Source organism: Amblyomma americanum, chromosome 2 (genome assembly GCF_052857255.1).
Source record: "Amblyomma americanum isolate KBUSLIRL-KWMA chromosome 2, ASM5285725v1, whole genome shotgun sequence".
Classification (NCBI taxonomy): Eukaryota; Metazoa; Arthropoda; class Arachnida; order Ixodida; family Ixodidae; genus Amblyomma; species Amblyomma americanum.
Window position 1 is genome coordinate 125,035,166 of NC_135498.1, and position 23,597 is coordinate 125,058,762.

Sequence of the window (23,597 nt, forward strand, 5' to 3'; positions counted from 1 at the left end):
TTGTGGTCGCATTACATTTAAGTATATGGCTAAATGAAGCAGTTCTCCCAACTTTTTATTAACATTCTCACCATTTCCTTCAGTCTTGCAAACCAAACTCAGAGATGGAGTCGCAATCGACCGTGTCCTGAATGGTGTGAGACAAAATGGATGGATCTCTCAATAGGATTCATCTGTTAACAAGGCAAGATTTATAGTATAACATAATGAGGGACAACAACATCGGCCGCCCCGAGCGTCTTCATGCAGACGACTATACAAGTGTTCGTATGTGGGTGGACAAAATGAAAAAAGAAGACAACCCAGTCATCTTTTTTTTCAAGAAAGTGACCTACTGGACACGTCCGACATTATAATGGTGCTTATAACAGAAGCACAGCAGCAGCTCCTGAGAACCACTGGACCAGACCGTGTCTGCATAGACGGGACACAAGGGACAAAAGGTAAGCACTAGAAATTCTTTGTATGATTACAGAGCAAAAGACAGTCTACATATGCAGTTGGAATATGGGCTATAAAGAGAAGACTGCGCATATTATTGCAGACTGTTGCAAAATAAAAAATACATAAAAATGTATAAGTGACCACTGGAAAACCAATGAAATTAAAAATACACAAAAAGATTTTGTCCAACAAATCAGAGTTCATTTTGCAACAATGGGATTCGATATGTACGTGAATTCAATGTGTAATGATGAAATAATTTTATAAGGGAATTTATAAAAACACGGTGCTTCCACACGAAGTTTGCCCAAAAATGTGTATTTCAGCAGGACACGTAGCCTGAGCACTCCTCTTGTAAAAATTTGTTCAAGAGAATGGCAGACTTTGTGGAGTAGCTATGCAATCACATGACCTCAGCCCAATTGAACCTCTCTGGCAAAAGTTGGTGAGCCCTTTGAAAAACAGTGGCAACTGCAAAAGTACTGAAACAGTCTACACAGCCACATACACAATTTTCTGGACTCCATGCTTTTGCACTGTCAAGCAGTGGCTCAAGCAAAGGACTCCCCTACGAAATATTAACTGCATCAAGTTTTTGTGGAAAGCCATTCTTGTGATCACTGGCCCTGCAGGCACATACATTTTTGAAAAAAGCTGCAGGCAACCGTCATCGGTGGTCCAGATTAATGAAGCCATATAGTGGAGTTGAGTTCGCACATGCCATGAGATACAGCACCGTTTTGGAGCTGAAGACAGTGGGAAATGAAATGTGCTGAAAAAAATGTTGCAACTTGTCTTTTACATGTATGAACGCGATAGCGCTAAAGCTCCCGTTCGGTGGAAAACTCTGCATCATAATGACTGAAAAGTCTGACTGGTCAAGAGGGCAGTGATGCAGAAAAGCAGTTTGGCTGAAAAGAAATAAGATGCTCAAGTGGATCGAACCACAGTCCTCGGGGTCCGGAGCCAAGCAAACTACTTCTAGAAAAGTTTGTTCAGGGGATAAACGAAGGCCTTCTATGAGCATCTCACAACAGTAGGCGAAGTGGCTTGGTTTAGTTTGGTTCATGGGCATTTAACGTCCGAAAGCAACTCAGGCAAAGAAGGAAGTACTGCTATCAATGGCAGAGTTCATGTCTTTTTTTGACTGAGCTTCTCATGTAAACCAGGTTTTAAAAGAAGGGTGCATGTAGGAGTTATGTGCTTATGTAAATAGCCGGCAGAAGAAAGAAGACGTAATTGTCCTCACAGAGGTTAATCTCGATGCAACCAGACAAAACATTTACAGCCTTGTTGGGTACTCTCGTTAGACTTGGTGTCAAGAAAACAGAAAAGGAGGAGGGGTGATCGTGCTTGTTAACGATACCTGGGTGTCATACGAAATTCAGGCTTCCATAGACAACGCAGAAATGGTTGTTGTTTCGACCACCCAGCAAGAACATTTACTTTATTCCTGGAAGAACTTAGCTCACTAGTAAAAATATATATGAATGAGAAGCAGTTTATTTTAGTGGGAGATCTAAATATAGATATAATGCAAGAGTCAAAGAGGGTAGTCAGAGACTATCTAATCTACTGGCTGAATTTGGCTTAGTTAACCTTATTAATAAATGCACGAGAGGAATTTTTAGGTTCCAAGATAACTACATCGTGCATCGATCATATAGCCGTCCGCATGGCAAACACTGCTCTTCAGGAGTAATAAAATGAAACTGAAAATGAAAAGAAAAACTGGGATCAGTTATGTGCTTATGTAAATAGACCTATAACCAGGAAAATTTCCACCTAATATATGCGACATCATAAAAATCGGTAAAAATTAAACAAAGAAAACCAGACAACCATTGGATAATGCAGGAAATCATGAGGTTATGTTACTTAAAGGATAAAGCTTGGAAGAACTTTAGAAAGGACCCAGAAAACACCGTACTTAGGCAAGAATTTCGCACACTGCGAAATCTTGTAACAGCCAAACTGTGACTGGCTAAAAGAAGATACTTATCCCAGCAGTTTGCACTGAACCGGCACGATGGAAAAAAGACATGGAAATTAGCAAACAGTTTATTGGGCCGAGTCAAACAGGCTACGATTGAGGAGACGATTGAAAAAAACTTTCCCAAGGAAGAAACACAGTCATTGTGTGAACTGTTTAATGACACATTCATTCACGCGGCAGGTAAGCTGCGCGCGTTGCTCATGGCACAAAACGTCTAGAATACAAGCCGATATGTACATGCGCACAAACAGCGTACCTTCCTGAGTTAACAGAGGCTGAGGTGTGGAACATCATAAGTAGAATGAAGATGTTCAAGCCACCAGGCTTTGATAAGATCCATGTGCGCGATCTGTACTGCAACTTTAGCATAATAAAAGGCGTGATTCTCAATATACTAAACAGCATACTAGAAACTGGAATAATGCCCAGAGAATTGAAAATATCAATAGTGAGGTCTGTGTACAAAAGCGGAAAGAAAAATGACTGCACAAACTACAGACCAATTTCTATTATATCTGCTTTTGCGCATAATTTGGAAAAACACGTGGCATTCGTAAATACAACTGCTCTCTTAGAAGAATTCTCGGATTATGTTAACACCGCAATAGAAAACAATCACCTTACATTAGCATTATTTTTAGACCTATCAAAAGCCTTTGATACTATTGATCACGCATTAATGTTGTAAAAGTTGGAGAACATGGGTTTCAGGGGACGATTTCATCAATTCTTTCAGGGATATTTCACAGACAGATCACAGTGTGTTAGAATTCATGACAAACACAATGAATTTCAGGCGATCAAATTTGGTGTTCCTCAAGGAAGTACACTGGGCCCATTACTATTCAATATGTACGACTCTGAAGTTGGTTTTTTGAAATTAACCTCAAGAATTTTTCAGTATGGAGATGACACAGCACTAGCACTAGAATTCACTGATGTGCAAGGTGATAGACTGGCTTGTCCAAGATTCAATATATTTAAATCCACAAAAAACGACGCTTCTCTGTTTTAAAAACCCGCACAAGCGAATGCCCCTAAATGAACCACTTCTTTAATGTGGCTCGCATTGTGATCCGTGCACATGTAATGCCATACCGTTTGCGCCTTCAGTTAAATATCTTGGAATAATATTTGATGAGCATGTAACATGGAATAATCATGTGCAGTATAAATGTAACAGGCTTAATGCCGTGTCTACGATGATGTACAGCCTCAGAGGTAAGACTTCGATGAACCTAAAGCGCATCACCTTCAAGGCGCTGGCTGAATCTATTATAACCAACCTACAGCATAAAATTGTATGCAACTTGCTCTGATCACAAAATGGGAGCCATAAATCGCATAATTAAAAGAATTGTAAACAGTATAGCTTATGGTACTATGCTGGAGGAGGTTAATAAGGAGGAAAAATACAAAAGACTAGGCTTATTAGAAATGAGTGAACTATTTTATTACACAGTGCTCACACGTCATTACTTTACAAATCCTTTCAAAATGCCCGTCAAGAAAAACGCTGCCTTAAGAAAGATAGAAACTTATATTAAGCCACGATGGTACTCATCCTTGCAGATAAATCACTGATGGCCACTTGCATGCTGTAATCTACTTTCCCTGTTTTTCTTCACATTTTAGATTTGTTTAGATATGGCACATTTCAAGCTGTTATGAAGTCCTCTGTTCATTTTTGGTTGTCTTTTTTAGTTGTATTCCTATTTGCTCAATATGTATACATATTCCTTTTCTTTTTTGCATTGTACACATTCGGTGATTCACTGTGCTGCCTGAACAACCAACAAGCACTCTCTGCTTAGGTTGGACAGGAAAACTCATATGCTAAACAAAGATGAATAAACATTGGTTTGATTTCATTTGAGGTGCCTGTGGAAGCTCTTTGGCATCAAAGGTAGGTTGATTGTTGCATTAAAACTGCTTAGAAGCTTTTGTTTTGTTTAGTTCATCAGTTAATGATACTAGTTTCTCATCTGTGCAGGTTCATCCAAGGAAATCAAGTGTAAAGAAAGAAAGAAGAAAACAGAAAGAAAGAAGCATCCACTTAATATCGGACTTCCCCCACCTGGTGAAGTGTGTGCGGAATGCTTTTGTTGGAAAAGGCATACAAATTCCAGGTGGACACGCTCATGCTTATGTAATAGAGGAAGCCTGGAAAATGGACAAAGAATGTGTGACAATGAAGGTGATGCCACACATCACGAAAGCACATGTGCATCCAAGCGCAAAAATGCGAGTAAACCTTGCATTTAAGCTCTTCAGTCAGGAGGTACTAAAGGGTATTTTCTTTTACCGGGACCATTTGCAAAGGGAGAACGTCAGAAATATCGAACTGACAGAACGGTTTGTAAAACTAATGGAAAGACTAGTTTTTATAATGTCTAGAATCCCATCACAAGGCCCTCGTGCTGATTCAAGAAGTGCACAGTTTTTGAATGAGTTCATTGTTTTTCTCAAACGATGGAGGAAACAAAAGCTAAACAGGAAGCTAAAGAAGAAGATAGCGGAAATCACGGCCAAGGCAGAAGAATACGCTACACAACTGGCAAAGCAAGGGTGGCAGCAGTTCAGCAGCTCGCTAAACGGCACCCTGAACGCGGCCAAAACGTGGCGAATTCTGAAAGCGATGATGGATCCGGGAAAGACTAAGATTGAAAGCAGTAAATCGATACAAAGACTGATCCACCAGTACGAAGGAACGGAGGACCAAATGATAGAGGACCTCAAAACCAAGTGTTACGGGAAGGAACGCCCCGAAGAATATAGAGGAACCTATCAAGGCAAAGAAAACCCCGAGATGGACAGGCCGATCACGCTGGCAGAAGTGCACGAGGCGATGGGGGCCCTCACTAAGAACACGGCAGCTGGGGGAGACAGGATACGCAATTCCCTCATACGCAACCTCAGTGAGGAAGCGGTAAACCAGCTGACAGACTACCTCAACCAACTCTGGGCCGAGGGCTCGATTCCGGCCGAATGGAAACACGCGGAGGTAGTCATGATCCCCAAACCGGGCAAAAAGCTGCAGATCGAAAACCTACGACCGATCTCCCTCACCTCGTGCCTGGGAAAGCTGTACGAAAGAATAATTACGAAAAGAATCCAGCTATGGATGGAGCGAGAACAACTCTATCCACACAGCATATTTAGATTCAGGTCAAAGCTGTCTACGCAAGACGTTCTCCTACAACTCAAGGAGGACGTTCTCGCCTACATTCCGAAGGCTGGAGAGAATGTTGTCATGGCCCTAGACATCAAGGGGGCCTTTGACAACGTCAGCCACCCGGCAATAACGGAGGGCCTCCAGAACATAAATTGCGGAGAAAGAACTCACAACTACGTGAGGGCCTTTCTCGCAGGCAGAACTGCCACCGTGGGGCTGGGAGACGTGAGAAGCCAATCCTTTAACACCCCCCACAAAGGAACCCCACAGGGGTCGGTGATTTCGCCCGTGCTCTTCAACCTAGCCATGATCGGCCTGGCCAAAAGATTGGGGGAAATCGAAGGCACACAACATGCCATGTATGCGGACGACATCACGGTGTGGACCAACAGTGGATCGCTAGGAGAAAAACAAGAAAGACTACAGAGAGCCGCGACCTGCATAGAAGAATACGTGAAGGCAAGGGGGGTCTAGCGTGCTCGACACACAAGTCAGAGCTACTCAGAGTAGCGAGGAAACCCACGGAGGCAAGCCTAGAGATCAAGCTCGAAGGCCAAAACATACCAGAAAGAAGCACCATAAGGATTCTGGGCATGTGGCTGCAGAGCAGCGGCAAATGCAGCCACACGATCAGCCTGCTACAGAAATCGACCGAACAAGTCGGCAGAATGATAAAGAGAGTCTCCAGCAGAAGACACGGCATGAAGGAAGAGGACACCCTCAAACTAGTGAGGAGCCTGGTAGTCAGTAGGGTGACGTACTTCCTCCCCTACCACCCGGTGATCAAGAGGGAAAAAGAACAGATCGAGGCATTAATAAGGAAAGCCTACAAGACCGCACTAAACCTACCGAGAAACACCCCAAACGACAAGCTACTACAGCTGGGAGTTCACAACACCTTCGAGGAGTTGGCGGCGGCCCAGCTGAACGCACAGCTAGAAAGACTAGAACTTACAGAAACAGGCAGGCAACTCCTGAGAAGACTTGGCCACAGAGTGGAAACCACAGCAGATCCGGACGAGAACATTCCGGACGAAATCCGGCAAACCCTCAGAATCTGCCCACTGCCGCGCAACATGGACCCCAACCTACAAGCGGCCAGAAGACAAGCAAGAGCAGAATACGTGGAGAGACACCTAGCCACGCAGGAAAACACGGTGTACACGGACGCAGACTATATCCGAGGGATAGACGCAACAACATCACGAGAGTGGCGGTGGCGGTCGTAGACCACACGGGCGACACGATCAGCTGCGCATCCGCGAGAGGACGTACGGCGGCAGAAGGGGAGGAGATCTCTGTGGCGCTTGCAGCGGTCGAAGGCTACCGCAGAAACAAGCCACAGATTATAATAACGGACTCCAAAACGGCCTGCAGACGATATCAGCAAGGAAGGATCTGCAGGGAGGCCCTACGCATCCTCCTCGGCGCGAGAGCCTCGGGATTCAAAGCGAAGCAAAAGGTCTTCTGGGTACCGGCACACACCGGAGTCGAGGGCAACTCGAGGGCTGACAGCCAGGTTCGTGAGATCACGCACCGAGCCTTGCTGACGGAGGACCTCGAGAACCCCTCGATGGTGGACCCGACATACGCAGACATCCTAAATCACTACAGAGGCTGCAGGTTCAAGTATCCCCCGCCCCACAAACTCCTCACACAGCAAGAAGCGGTCAGCTGGAGGAGGCTGCAGACTGGCACCTTCTTTAACTTACACGTCCTAAGCAAAATGTTCCCCACCCAGTACAGCGACAGCTGCCCCTGGTGCGGGGACGTCCCGACACTTTACCACGTCACATGGGAGTGTAAACACAATTACACCTTCCACAAACAGACTAACCCGAGTGCGGAGCAATGGGAGGGCCTGCTCCCCAGCAGCGAGCTCACCGCCCAAAGGGCATTGGTGCAGCATGCGTGCGAGGTGGCCAGGACCAGTGGAGCCCTGGAATGAGGGACCACCCTTGCTAAGGAGCCCCCGACGGCGGCGGCGGCTGCGGTAAGCGCCAAGACGCAGCTGCAAGGAGACTCTCCAGAACTGACCAAAAGAATTCAATAAAGTTTTTCATTCATTCATTCATTCATTCATTCATTCATTCATTCATTCATTCATTCAAAGAATGGGAGGAACATGCTGCACAGCATGGTGGCGGCTTTTTAAGTGCAGGAACTGCCTTTGGGCTGCGTGTAACATTGCAAAGCACACTGTCGCTTGTAAAATAGCTGACCACGTCCCTGTAATACAAGTACTTGTTGACCGCAAACCTAAGCCAAGACAGGATGGAGAATGTATTTGGTATTTTGCGGCAGTGCTTCGGTAGCAATGACCATCCAACTGTGGGGCAGTTTTTGATAATTGTAAACAACCTGGCTTTCTATAGCCTCGCAAAGCCGCCAAAAGGAGCAAACGTTCCTGCAGAAGTAGCGACTGCCCTCTTGCAACCACCTGATGTCGGCAAAGAAAAAAATGCACGAATAACTGAACTTGTCGATAATTTAATGGATGGAGGAAACTTGGCTTCTGCTGCAGAGCTGCTCGAGGAGCACAGCAGCCTGAGCGACCATCAAGGCTACGTAGAGAAAAAAAGTGACAGCAGACTAATTTTTTATATAGCTGAGTATGTTTTGAGAAAAATCCTTAAAAGATTTCTTTGCCCTGAATGTGCAACTTGTTTCAGCACTTTGCCTTTGAAAGCTAAGCCTCTATGGTCAAAATTTCGAGTAAGCGAGTAAGGCCAATTGAACAGCTCATAGCAAAGCTTGAGGATGCATTTATGGTGTTTTTCAGCCGCAATAAGCTACACGCAGATAGCATGGTCAGCTTTCTGCATTTTCTTTAGAGACGTGAGCTTGTTTTATGCCTTGACTAATGCATTTCTTTGTAAAGTCAGTAAACAAAGAGCACAGTGAGAAAAGAAAAAGCTGCTGAAAATGAGGGGCTGTCAGTAGCCTCGCACAGGGCACTTCGCACAAGGAAAGGCATTAGTATGACATTGTTGCCATGGAACCTTGTGTAATAAAGATGTCCCGCCCTGCAATTTTTCCTGCTTCCTTTTCTCGTTTCAATATCATGTACAAGATGTTTTTACGCTTCATTACGGCGCAGTAGTTAGGTCGGGCCCGACGTGACGCTTGCATTTGTTCCTGCTGCGGCACGCTGTCAGTGTTAGGGCTAGTCCATGTCGAAACTAAGTGAAAAGAGAGCCTATGCCAGAGTTTGCACTACGCCCATAGGGACTTCTTGCGCCCGCCGGCACGCCAGCAGGCGGAAGCGCCATCTGCCTTGCGCATAGCAAGTTATTTCAGCTCCGCCGGCCCGGTCGCAACACTAGGAAAACCTTCTAGCCTCTATAGTGTCGTTTTAAATCCTGTGTGGATGGCGATGCCATCGTCGATGACGCTGGATGGGTGTCGACGAGCGATTAGATGAGCAGAAAAGCCTGGCCGGGTAAAAAGCTGAAGTTCTCGATGAACCGAAGCCAAGAATTTGCAACCACCAGACCAGGAAAAAACGTCAAGTTAGTGCCTGCACCCGGCGAAGTTGATATGGAGAGTGTCAGCACAGCCTGCACAGTGAAAAAACGAAGCATTGGAGGCATGCCGATGTCACTGTTCCCGTGCCCACTGAAGGCAAAGTCAGCATGTTGTCGCTTTAAATCCGGTGTGGGTGGCGATGCCATTGTCGATGACGCTGGACGGGTGTGGACGAGTGATTCGATGAGCAGAAAAACCTGTAGAAGCTTGGGCAAGTTGGTGTGACATTGTTTTTCAGCAGCGCTGGGGACAAAGGACGAGACAAGTGCATAGACACCTGTCATTACTAATGCATCACTTACAAGCAGTTAAGCTGCGTGCACTACAGTCTTGCACTCGAACAAGATGTTTCTGTGTTGCTGGAGGTGCAGCAACGACCCTGCCAGTGAATTTGGGTGGCTCTGAAAAGGGCCATTAGCTTCAAAGTTGAAGTTCCCGAAAAGATGAAATTCCAAGTGCTTCAATGCAGAGTATGCAATGGTGGCTCAGTGGTTATGGTGCTTGGCTGCCGACTTTAAAGATGCAGATTCCATCCGGGCTGCAGCAGTCAACTGCAGGCGGTCGAAATTTCTGAAGCCCTCCACTATCGCGGCGTCTGTCATAGCCCGAGTGCAAAGGATGGTGATGTAGAAGGTAGAAGTTGCTGTCTTCAGCACCAACACTGCAAGCAAGATGCTTCAATCTTGATTCTTGATGTACGAATTGGTTTCTTAACCAAGAGCACTGTAGTGACGCACGTCCAGCCTTGAAGGGTCAATTGGGACTATAAAAAACTGCCATATGGCAAGATGCCAGCTTTGGCATTGCCCCCCAGGGCATCAACAATGACTACAGCGTAGTTATCCACCAGAAAGCAGTCACCAACTTTCACGTCACCACCCACTTGCCCTGTAGAGAGCGGTGTGCACGCCCTCACCTCTGATATTCGTCGGCTGAGTTGTGCCAGAGGCTTGTTTGTCGTCTGAAGCCTCTTCTTTACCTTTCCTAGGCAACTTTCAAACGGAAATGCACTGAGCTCATTGACAGTTCCATGCTCCAGGCACTGCTGTGCCAAGTGTGCAAGGGTGTGCACGTTGTACACGAGTTGTTTGTGCAATTGCACAAAGTACCGCAGCAGGTCGTGAGCAAACTGGTTGTGGGTTCTGTGATGCTGAGGAAAGGCAAGTACCCTAACAGATACATGCAAACATAAAAAAAGCTCATAGAGCTCATCAGACAGGCTGGATTTCAGGAGAACAGGCCCCAGGTATAGTAAAAAAGTCCTGAACTCTGTGGCTTTCCATCTGCTGAGTTCTTCGGTGCCCCTCGGTTTCCTCTGAAAGCATTTTGGAAATGCTGTTGCTGCTTCTCGCAGCTTGTCGTTGAGTGCACTCCCGTCAGCCCGGCTCAGCCTGGCAGCGAGCCCCTTACATATCCAATTCCTAAGCAGCCGCCGCATAACCCCCAGACTAAATGAATATACTCTGTAGGAAAACATTTCACCATATCTAAGTTCAAAGATGTAAATGGTGAAGCACGAGTGTGATGGCGCTGATCCTATTGCGAACAAAAAGAGGAGTCTGTTCGCTCTGGTGCATGCAGGTCAGGGAAAGTCATCCTGCTTTCCAGATAGTGCCCTTTTTGGCTCCAACGTTCATAGGCATGATAGCCTGTGTGGCCAGTGATTGCCTTCATGAAAATCCTTGCTGAAGCGTCGCAGGTCACGGCCTTTAAGCACACATTGACGTGCACCCCTTTCATTATCAGTCCGTTGCAACTAAGGTTGCGCACGTCTTCAATGAAAGGCCTGAGGAATTCCTGGAGGGACGGAGGTTTCCCAGCACTGGTGTACGCACTGACCATAAATGGTTCAAATTTTTTTATGTTAATTACTCTGCACAGAATTGGCCAGAGTGCAGTCTGGCTACTCCTATGCAGAGGCAGCCCATTAATATTTGCGTGCAGCTTGACAATCAATCACAGGCGCTGGCCCTTGGCCAACAGCATGCTGAATGCCCTCAGCAAGGCCAAAATGCACAAACGAGTCGCCGTGTTCTAAATTAGCTTTATGCTGCATCTGCATGATGGTCCTTGCATCGTTCAGGAGCTCCACAATCCCACGCCGACGACAGAACTCCAGCAAATTGTTGATGCAGGCATGCGTTAAATTGTGCTTGCTAGCTATGGTAGCTAACTCCTGCGCTGTCGAGAGATGGCGATAACGAAGCTCAGGAGACTCCTCATGAGGCTGGCCCATTTCCACGTTCTCAGCAGTAAGGCTGTTCGTAGACGAGGTCTCATTGCTTGAGTCGCACGAGGTAGCGGTACCCTCACTACAAAGGCTTCCAGCGCAACTCTCGGACACATTAGCCTGCTCTTTGAGCTCGCTCTGCACAGATGGTACCGGCGGGCCTGCAGGTAGTGACGAAATAGCTTGTCCGCTGCCACTAGCGCAAGCGCCGCCGGCGCAGGCTTCGTTTTTCAACTGTTTGCTTGCTCCGGACGGTAGCGAGAGTGGAGGGGCGCTGATGACGTCCAAGGCTGCTTCGCCACCCGGTCTCTTGCTTCTGGAGGACTTCAGAAGCATAGACGGTGGCCGTCGGATGCCGAGCTCTTCCAAAAGTTCCCTGTACTCTTTTTCGATGATACGGTATCTCCGCCACTTGCTCATGACCTCCGTCTCCATGCTCATGACGGAGCGCAAAAGATCAGAGTGACGGACAATCAACAAACCTAACCGCTCAGAGCTGCAGCTAAAAACGAAATGAGGCCTAACGGTGAAGATACTCGCAGCGCACAAAAACACAACCATCATAAAAAAGCTTTTAACAATGTGCGCAAAAAAGACCTCCGGTTGTGAGTTGTTTTTATTTTTAATTCATGAAAAAAACAAGTGGCCGTAGCGGCGCGCCTTCATATTAAGTCTCAAAGAATGCATCTAAAATACGCGTGCCATACCTCCATATTTATAACCACTCGCTCATAACTATTCGGCTCATAGCCTCCTTGAGTTGCTCATCCATCCTCTCCAGTGATCTCTACACACTACTGTAGGGTTGCAGAAGCAAATATAGTCACTGTCTGTAATTAATATTTTTTGTGATTTGTTCACAGCTTTGTGCCAGTGATCGATGCGGAGAGGCTATTTTCTCTATTGAAGCACTGTTAGCTGGTAGAAAACTTGTCGTGAAATATTGTGTGGGCCTCGGGACAGACGGGGCGTCAGCCCAGCCCAACAGCTACCCCCACATTGACTGCTTGTATATAATGTACTGGAATTCTTGTACGCCAGGCTTTCAAATGAAGCACACGTTCTCCAATATGGCAGCATCAGTACGGAGAAACGTACGCCGGCCTCATGTGACGCCGCTAATTATTCGTAATATAGCCCGAATCTTATCTTCCCACATACACCTACCGGCTTAATTCTGTGCGTCAAGTTGGCTCAGCATAGCACCTGCCTTGCGATTAATTGTGAATAAGTGGGCTATACTGGAAGGCCACTTTGATCGATGCATTGAAAAGTAGAGAACGCTGCTATGCAGAAAGAATGCATATTATGGAAATATGCACTACAAGTGCTTCTTCGGGGGAAGGCCCGGGCCCTGTCCGGCGAGCTTTAGCTCTACCGTACGGTAACGCCAATTCTTTTGTGAAAACGCTAATGAGTGAGCACCACATACGTTACATTTAGGGCCTGAGGTAGGGTAGTTTTTTCTCGACAGCCCCGAAATATCTTTATTATTTTTTTCCTGCATTAAAAGTGAGCTGAAGAGGCATTACTGCGAACCTAAAGCTTCTGAGTGACCTGCGCCGTCCCGAACTCCATCGGTTGTGACCATCATCCATTCGGTGATTTCGTAGCAACAAATTCAATTTATGCAATTGAATCTGTGAATCGCGTGCTGTAACGAAAGTCGACAATCTGTCAGACAATATCCGGTTCAAAATGAATTAATTATGGGTAGGCGTGAGAAATGCAAAAAATGTTGGACAGCCGATCGACGTTCCCGCTGAAGTTTAAGGTCACATGACCGCACATATGTCGAGGTGATGAGCCGTATGGGTTCAGAAACGTCTACCATAACCTGGACATGGTCAGTGACCTTCAAATTCATCAGTATATCCTGCCTGACCAGACAGACTTGCGTCGAACCCTAGACTATATGTTCCCATTGATGTCTGAGCTGGCACTATCTTTGATGTCACTGCCGTCATCAAACGCAGCCGTCGAACAAATGTTCAGCTAATACCTGTGCTACACAGGTATGTTGAAATGACATTCGGGTCGAACGGCATTCGAAACTTGGAATGGCGTTCGCAGTGGACGGACCCACGCGGTGCTACACGACTATTCCAAACGCATTCGAAAGCTTCAGTATTCTGCCACCAAGCTACAGCACTGCTGCCGTGAAGTTTTGTTTTAAAAAATATAGCATCAACAATAAGTTTGTACAGTTGCAGTTCGCTATAAAATTGATGCTTTTAAAAGTAATACGTCTTTTTCAATAAAGTTTACTCTATTCATTACTAAACTCCTCTGTTCGAACAGAGGCCCAAGCCCAGAGGCCGGCCATTTTTGTGTGCGGTCTGTTGGCTACATTGGGTTTCATCTCCTGCGTGTGTCGTTGTTTGCTGTACCAGTGCCTCTTCTATACTTTCTGTGCCTGGGTGAACGCTCTCCTTAGGCCGTGGGCTGCCGCATGGCGGCGCCATGTGAGTCGAGTTTTTTGGGGGACCCAGAGCTCTGAGGGAACCAGTGCAAAGAAGGAAGAGCCGAGATCAAAGTGACGATGAAACCATAGGAGAAGAAATAGACACAAGCGCCAGGGCCACTAAAAAGGATAGAAAAGCAGCTCAAAAATTCTGGAAGCATCTAAATGCAATGAGTAATAAGAATAGGCTAGAACAAAGGTTTATTCTTACAGATCAGGGTATTCGACTAAAACGTGATGAAGTGATAAAACACATAGGAACAAGGATGACAGAAAAATTTAAAGAAAGAAATGCTGCACATAATTTATCGAAGGAGGATGGAACGGTTACTGCAATAGCTTTACTTGAGCAAAGAGAGTGGGAAAGGGCAAAGAAGGTTCCTAGCGGCACATCAACAGGACCAGATGGTATTCCGATTATGTTAATAAAGAAGCTAGGACCAAAATCCAAGCAAACATTCATACAGGTAAAATGATAGTGGATGGGAAAGTCCCCGATGAGTGGCGATTAAGTAGAATGAACATGATATATTAGGGAAAGGGGACAAAGCTTTCATTGACGCAGTGTATAGAGATTGCTGAAAAGGAACACAGGCCTCTATGGCTAGCATTTCTGGATACTAAGGGAGCCTAAGACAACGTTATTCAAGAGTATCTGTGGGACATACTGGGCACATTGGATGTGGAAGAGCCTGTAGAGATACAGCAGGGGCTTAGGAAAGCATGTCCTCTGTCTCCTTTGTTGTTCATGTTGTACCTGCAATGGTTGGAGACCAAGCTAGAGAGGAGTGGACTAGGCTTCAGCCTTTCTTTTTTCAAGCAAGGAGAATGGATTAAACAGTCATTACCAGGACTAATATACGCTGATATAGTGCTAATGCTGACAAAAAGGAAGATTTACAGAAGTGGATAGACATATGTGGTACAGAGGGAGAAGTGTGGATAAATAGCGGTGCTGAGTATCTGACAGAGCATGAAAAATATGTAATGAATAAAGCTAGTAGGAATACAGCTTTCATGAAAAATAAGGCACAAGGTTAGAAATTAAACAACGCTGCGTAGGGAGGCTTGCTTTGGGAGAACATGGCAATACACCAAATCGGGGGTACAAGGTGATATGGGATGGGCGTCGTTCGAGAGCAGAGAAGCTAGCATTAAGATAGCATTTGAGGAGCGATTGAGAAAATTGGGGGAAAAGCAGTTGGCTATGAGAGCAGTAGGGGGGCAAATCAGCAATCAGCACTGGGAACATACAGGATTTTTAAGCAGGAAATTGCCAAAGAAAATATCAATGATAGTTGTAGAGGAAGCTCTATACTTTTCTGTATCACCCTACTGTGGGAAGCAGCGGGGCTGATTTATCCGAGGCATTGGGGTTTAAGGACGGGGAAGGGAAAGTAGATTTTAAGCAGGTAGAAGTAACCAAGCGAAGGTTATCCGATTGGTGGCTAAAATCAAGAGAAGAGTAAAATTTCATAAGTCATGGCTAGGTGGCTAGAGCCACCGCCCAATTTAAAGGGTTCAGCCTCCGCTCTCTTCAAGAATACGAGAAGCTGGGCTGGCGCTGATCGGCCGCGCATGCGTGCTTAATTGAATTCATGCTTTCCTGAGGTTTTTCAAGTTCGTATTCCGCATGCAATCTGTCCCTATGTAATTAGAAGTGCTAAAAAGAAAAAGATGTGGGCATACCTGTGAATTTCTCACAGACGACACATATCAAGCAATTCTGCTCACTACCTATTCTACAGTAGCGTGTCAACAATCTTTTGACCAAAAAGTTCTTTTTCGTCCCCACCTGAAATTTAAAAAGCGATCCAAATGAATCCCTGTTTGGCAGTTTGCGAATTTCATCCGGGTGTAACGACATGTTGGATGTTCGGACTGCACTGTCAGGTCTCAGAAAACTACTGAAGACCATGATCCCTGCGTCTAATTCAGCATCCAATATTGCCCACAAAGAATGTGCTTCGATGTCAATGATCATACCCACTGATCTCCTCTCTCCTGCGCAACCAACTTCTACTTCAGCTCCAAAGCCTCCCCTGACGTCGACTGTGCAAGCAGCGCCGAGGCTGTTGAGAGAAAGATTGGTGCTGCAGTGGCTTACGCTATCACAATTTCGCCACAGCACCTGCCATCGCTTCAGAACTTGGCTACCGCTTATGTTCTTGGCGAGCATATAGAATGCGAGAACTGCCTTACTTTGTGTACGAAGACGGTTAGCAACCAGTCACTCCGCAGCTAACACCGAGATGGGTTGCTCTACCCGTCAGATCAACTTCTCTTCGTTCTCGACACAATAAGAGCTTTTGCTGACCGCACCCTGCAGGAAAATTAGATCCTTGCAAAAAAGCCTCTCACTAGATTAGTAGAACACGCTGTACAAGCTCTTTGTGCTTCACAGTTGCTAAGTGCAAGAATGACGGCAGCAACGAGCACAGGCTTAATTAAGCTCATGAATCAGTTCTTTTCCTGAGGCCGCTCTTTTGCAACTACGCATTCAACGTTACTGACAAGACTGTGAAAGTGGCATACGCTTCACTGCCACGTGGGAGTAGTGGGACTCCACAATAAATGCTTTTTTTTTTTTCGAGTTGGGGTAAGCTTTGAGTCACAAGGCACTGTTATTGAACATATGAACCCCTATATCTTTATTTTTTATTCGAAAAGTGTGCCATGAGGAGCAAGTTGAAAAAGGGGAAGGAATGCGGGAGATAGAAAATAAAAGATGGATTGAAGACCCGTAGCGCTGAGGTAGTCCGCACAGTGCTATCTTCAGGCAGATGGTGCAGCGCTTCACAGCAGGGCGCATTTTTCGCGCGTACCGTTCAAGTTGAGCGTCAACACTGCGACTCGAGAAACAGTGCTGCAGGAAAGTGTGCGGCCAATCAAATGATGAAACCACATGGCACAGCTTCACATTCTTTGGTGCCAACTGTGGCTTCAGTGGCGACAATGGTAACTCGCAAAAACTTTACGAAGGAAATGCAGGATCAGGTATCGCTTTGGAAGCAGTCTAAAGGCTTTACGTGCTACTAATCACATGCCCTTCCGGCTTGCGTCGTCTGTTACATGAGTAAACAGCATGCAACAGAGCTTTTTCAGTGCCCAACCTTTGAGCAGGCGCGCGCTGTCACATCAGCGCAGCAGACGAGGCGCAAGCGCATTGCACAGCAATAGCCGCGAATGACACGACTGAAATGGCCCGGTTACCCTTAGCAAAAAGAGCTGCTAAGTTCCCTTTTAGAAAAACTTCAGAACAGCTGCGAACGGTCTGCGTTTCTATGAGCGATAGTGATGCGACGGGCGTCCTACTCGGTGGCGGCGAAAGGCCATACCAGGCCCGACGGCCGGCTCCCATTGTTCGCCTCTCCTTTTCCCAGGCACAAAAAGTATAGAGGAGGCACTGGCTGTGTGTGTATCACATCTGAAAATTTGTGAGCATGAACGATGACGAAGGCGTTCAGATAGCGTTGCACCTAGACTCTGAAATAGAAGTGGCAAAAGCCGAAGCCGATGAAATTGAAGAGCAGCTGCATTTTTTTAATGATGTCATCAGAGCTGCCATAGCTGCAAGGAGAATTGAAAGGAGTACATGGATGCTCCCTCGCTATGAAGGGTGGTACGAAATCATTGTGCCCCAGCTCAGCAAACTGGAGTTTAAAAGGCACTTCCACGTGACTCGCGCTACTTTTCGGTATATAACTGTTAAGTGCCAACGGATGCTGCAACGCATAGACACGAATATGTGCGAAGCTACACCTGTTGGGAAGCGAGTTGCCATCGGGCTTTTCAAGCTATGCTCCTCAGCGGAAGACAGGACTGTCGTCTTCAGTTTCGGTGTCGGGTGGTCGTCGGTGAACGCAAGATTTCACGAGTTCTGTCTGGTGGTAGTGGAGGTTTTGGATGCCGACTGGATCCGGATGCCGACTGCACAAGGCATGGAAGAGCACATGCAAGAATTCTTCGCCAGGTCTGCATTTCCAAACGCACTTCCCTGTGTCGCCACCGGAAGAACATGCCAGCGACCACATGAATTACAAAGGATGGTAAGCACTTTTCATAATTTCGTCACGTTTCATATAATTTCATATATGACATTTCTTTTTCGAGACTGCGATTGAATATGCAGCAGAAAACTTTTATTCCTTGTAGCTTCCTACTGGGTACCTAAATTAAAAGCTGTGATTGATTGCCGCTAATCCCAGTGGTATAAAAGCCGAGACAGCAATTAAAATCAGCCATGCTTATAGCCTCCTGAGTGCTTTCAGTTCAGCTACTTTACTCCTGTAGTCGGACAGAACTGAAGAACGGAGTGGCTTTTCCCTTCCAGTCACTGTGGAGTAAAAAAGGTTGGGGGGTCGTTTTTGTGTTGCGTGAACCATTTTAATAGAAAAAGGGGAGCCTTCCTTGACTTGATGACATCCCCTGTCCCCAGTTGTATTGGCCGTATAGAGTTGTATCTGTGCAGTGTTTGTGTCACATGTTCACTTGTGCCAAAACTCTACAGCTACAGCATAATCCTCCTGGCCCTGGTGGACCACCGCTACGGGTTAATGTTCGTCAGTGTTGGCTGGCCAGGACACTGCCATGACTCTCATACGCCTACCACTGGTCAAGCCTGTTAGGCATCGTTGAGGGCCCACTGCTGCAGTCACCGGTTGCCATGATCAGTGGCACAGCAGTGCCACCACTCATTCTCTGTGATCAGGCATTCCCCCTCACTCCAAATTTAATCAAGCCATTCAGCCACCAAGGGCAGCTCAACGAGGCAAAAAAGACATTCAACTATCAGCTGTCAAAGTCCAGGCGAGTAGTGGAGAACGCATTTGGCAGGCTGAAGGCGAGGTTTCACTTTGTTACGGAGCGCATTGAGTGCACCGTTGGAAATGCTTGGCTGGCAAGATACGTGTGCAAGCATTTCAGAGATGAGGTGCTACCACAGTGGCATGCTGAGGCCGAGGCCAGTGGCATGGTTTTTGAGCAACTAGCGCACTCTACTGATGTTGTACTGGGTACTGGACAAGCTGTTCGGGAAGCAATTGTAGAATTTTATCGGCAGCACTGAATGTTGGGCCCCAAACAAAAAATTTGTTCTTAGTACTCTTCAAAATGTTTTCCCGATCAGTACATGGGCCTCTAGCGTTCTGCCTCCATCAATATGCGACCACAATGGCTGGTATTTAACCCACGTCTTTTGGATCAGCAGCCAAGCAACATAACTACTGAGCCACTGCTGCGGCTTTTTCCCTCGTTAATGGTGGTGGTGTTATTGTGCAGGTGGTAGTAGCCTGTGCTAGTGTGTGTGTGCTCTTCAGTCATCAGTGTGTGAAGATGTGAATATCAGTGTATGCTTCAGTCTACAAATGTGTGTGCTCATCAGTCTAATGAGGAGAGACAGGATTCATTCTCTATCCTTCATTGCTGCATGTATTTCCTGTAGCCCCTAAATCAGTGATCAAGCTTGTCAGGATGTCCTGCTGCCTCTGCACGAGAATGGCCTCGCCCATATCTTTCTCAGTAGTGTAAATAACGCTGCAAGACTAACCTTTGGCTCCAGCACCTTCAGAGGCTGGCGCTCAGAGGACACAGACGTCTGCCTTTCTCTTCAGTGCTGGTGCCTCTTTAGGTGCATTCATACGACGGACCGCTTCACGGATCAATCGGTCACATGATGCCTGACGCGCGGTCCGCCCCTCTGCGGCGAGCATTCACACGACAGGAGGAAGTAGCAGACAACAGCGCGGACAAGCCGGTTAGATACCCTCAGTCCCGGAGCCCTGCGCTCCGGCGACAACGCGCGGTCTCGAGAGTAGCTCCCAACATGAACGAGTGGAAGCGTCGTTTGGCCGCTTTGGCTGTCATCCTTGACGTAACAGATCATGCTGGGTGAAGCCATGGCTGACGAAATAATGCATGCAACCAGCTGACATGCTTCTCATTAGAGTGGGTCAAATCACCGAGTTTCATGGGAGGTGTGTCTATTATTTACAATAATGCGAAACGTTATTTAAGACTGATTGTAACTAGTATATGTTGTTAATTAAATTAAAAAGGGGGATTGCAGACATGAAAGACGAGAGATGAATTGCTTGTGGTCATTATAGCTTGTGGTCATATTGCAGTGGTGTGCTGGGTTTTTAGTGGCACTGCATGTGATTTTTTCAATGCTTGCTTTGCCTTTCGGGAGAGTCTCAATTCTCCCTCAGCCACCAGTTCCAGCTAACCCATTCCACAGTAAATGGAATTTTACTCGAGACCTGTTTGGCCATATACCAGGAGTTAAAGCACGACTACCTGAAATCACCGAAAGCTGAGGAGCAGTGGAAGGGAATCATTGAAGTGTTCAGCGAAAAATGGCAGTTTCCAAATTGTTGTGGTGCCATGAACGAAAAACATATCTGCATCATAAAGCCCAAATATTCTGGATCTGTTTATTTTAATTACAAAAACCATTCAGCATCATTCTATTTGTTCTTGTGGATGCGAACTATAAATTCGTCAATCGGAACGTTCAGCGACCAAGAGGATACCATACTCTCGGAGGTGGGTTCACTTGCTCAGGTTTTATTGGGCTTCGAGGCTCCGACCACGCCGGACCGCTCAGCCTAGCGTTAGGGCTAGTAGGCACGGCGGCCTTCGGGCCCAAAATAATCGCTGTAGGGCCCCTGGTGGGCTGGTCCGAAGCAGCGGAAATGGACGCGGAAGTCGAGGGAACCTCCGCAGAAGAAGACTACGAGCCAGAAGGCTGGTATAAGGTCAAAAAAGGAGGAAAAGCTGTACCAATGCAACGCGAGGAGCGGCAACCGGAAGTCAGTGGCGCCGCCACGCAGGACAGGCCGAACCATTTCAAATGCGCCGCGGGAAAGAAGCTGGCGGAAAAATCAGTTGGAAAACAGCACGTGCGCATCCCCAATGGCGCCACGCGGATAATTCTGCGACCGCAAGGGGGCCTCGCTCCCCTTACAAGGCTCGGAGCCGCCACGCTGCTGTACTACGTGTGCAAGGAGACTGGGATCTCCTACGGAGACGCTCGAAGGGACATCCTCTCGCCCAACGAAGCCCAGCAGACCCTTTTAATCGCTACTGAAGACAAGAAAAGGGCGGAAAAATACCAGCAAATAACTTCCATCACCACGGAAAAAGGAAGCAAGATGGAAATCAAGGCACATATGACAATCACGGAGAGCAGGAGAAAAGGAGTGATTCACAACGTCCACCTCAGCGTCTCCGACGCCGAACTGGTAGCAGAACTCGAGTAGTTTAACGCAAGTCTGGGAATAAACCCGAAAGTCATCGCGGTCAGAAGACTTAGCCCCCAGTCGACTACGATCCTCCTCGTCTTCCAAGAGATGCTTCCTGTACAGGAAACGCTACGAAGTCTGCTATCGATGCGGGGACCTGGGACACCGGATGGACGTGTGCCCTAACCCCACCTCGATCAAGAGATGCAGAAACTGCGGTGAAAAAGACCCTCAGAAGGATCACAGCTGCAAGGAGACTCGATGCGCCCTGTGTGGCAAGGCGCACCCCCTTGGCGACAAGACGTGCAAGGCCATGTTTCGAACACCGTACCTGGTAAAGAAGAATTTCTGGGAAAGGAAGCTTGCGGAGGAAATGCTAGCAAAAAAGAAGATTTTAAATTAGTGCCAATTCTCAAGACACCATCCCAGGAGAGGAAGGCCAGGAGCAGGAGCAGATCCCCAAACCACTTCCCACCTCTGTCCCCCTCCCCTTCTCGTTCGACTTACAGGTCCAGATCACGGTCCGCGTCCAGGGAAAAGAAGATAGTGGGCCAGTCCAGTTCCACCCAGCCAGACAAGAACAAGAGAACGCCCAGAGACCCCTGGGGCCTCAAGAAGGACTCGGACGGAGAAAAAAAGGTGAGCTTCGATAGGAGAGACTCCCAGCTTAACCAGTATATACAAAAGATAAAGAAAACCACAAACTCAGAGAAGCAGTAAAAGAACTTAATGTCATTATGACATTCAAACAGGAAGTACAAACACTTAAACAGGAAGTGCACACCTCCAAAAACACCGTGGCCACACTGCTCAAAGAGACACCGCTGTCACAAACTGCCCAACCTACAATACCACCGCTAACAGAAGGGGCAGGGAGCCGCAACGAGGCACAATCCCCGCCTAGCAAGCGTAAATGCGCGGAAAAAATGGATGACAACTTCGTTACGAAGGTAAAGTTTGAAGCCGCCATGACAGGAATCAACAACAAGCTAGAAAGTATCGTGGCTGAAATAAGAAAAGCTCGGGTGTGGAGCGGCAGTACGTCTGGAAGGCCCATAATGGCTAGTCACGTAAACAACAATCTCCCACCACGTTTCAGGATAAGCACTTGCACCCCCACAACCATTCTACAATGGAACTGCAGGAGTTAGACAAAAAAGAGCGCTGCTAGAAAACTACATTTCTTTACTTGGCGAGGTTCCTTTAGCCATCGCACTTCAAGAAACAAATATAGAATGGCCAAAACAGAGGCACTTCAAGGCCTATGGAAGCAACAGAGGGGATGACACCAGGGTAGTTACACTAATTCGAAAGGACATTACGGCCATATGGCACGACACATCCTTCCAAGACATTTATGCTTAACGTATACAGCCCACCAAGGAACTACAGGGATCGCTTCAAGCCGCTCTTTAATAGAGCGATTCAAGCCGCTGGCACGTGCCCACTAATTATTATGGGAGATTTTAACGCCAAGCATCAAGACTGGGGATATGACAAACTAGACGCTAAGGGAGGATGCACACAACCTCAATCTCACTCTCCACACAGACCCCAATTCCCCAACCAACAGTGTCACTAAGGACACATCGCCGGACCTCACGTTCACAAGAAACTTAAAAGAGTTTATGTGGGGGAGTACCGGATGTAACCTGGGCAGCGATCATTACGTACTCAGTCACACCCTCTCCCTCGCCAAAACACTCGGATCGAACAGGAAATGGTCACAGCGAATAACTGATTGGGATAAATTCAGGAATGAAGGAACCCAGTCACAACCAGAAGACTCGATCCAAGACATCGAGAAATGGACCAAAGAAATACGAACGAGAGTCAAGAATAATACGCGAACGATCGAAGACGAAGATGCCCCTGCCCCGATGGACTCGCGCCTACTACATATGTGGGAAGCCAAGAAGAGCATGGAAAAGAGACTGAAAGGACAGAGATGGAACAGGAACCTTAGGGGGCGACTACACAGACACAACAAGGAAATGGAGAAGCAGGCCTTCAAAGTATGCGAACAGAATTGGCTCCAGAGATGTGACGACATGGAGAAACAGATGAGCCTCCCCAAAACGTGGAACATAGTTAGGCACTTGCTGTGCCCGGAGCAGACTAAAACGCAGGCAAAAGTAACTCAGCGAAAGATCAAACACATCTTTGAAGGCTCCAAAGAAGAGTTTTTCGAGGAACTCAGAAGGACATACATTGGCGACAGTGTGGACCAGGACCTCCCACTCTACATTGGAGCTAGCAATCCGGAACTGGACAGGCCTCACCCCTGTATTCTTAAACAGACCTCCACTTGAAATTTCACTCGAGTTGCTCCTCGAAGCCGGTTTCGTGCTTCTTAAACCCTCCTCCACTCCTACCGGCCCTCGAACGGAGGAACTCCTCCACGGTTTCCTCCAAAATCTCGAGGTGGCGCTGTTGCTACCTTGAACGCCTCCTCGACCGAAGCGTCCCCCTTCAACAGTGTCAAGATGGCTGCCGGCTCGCTCGCCGAGTTCGCC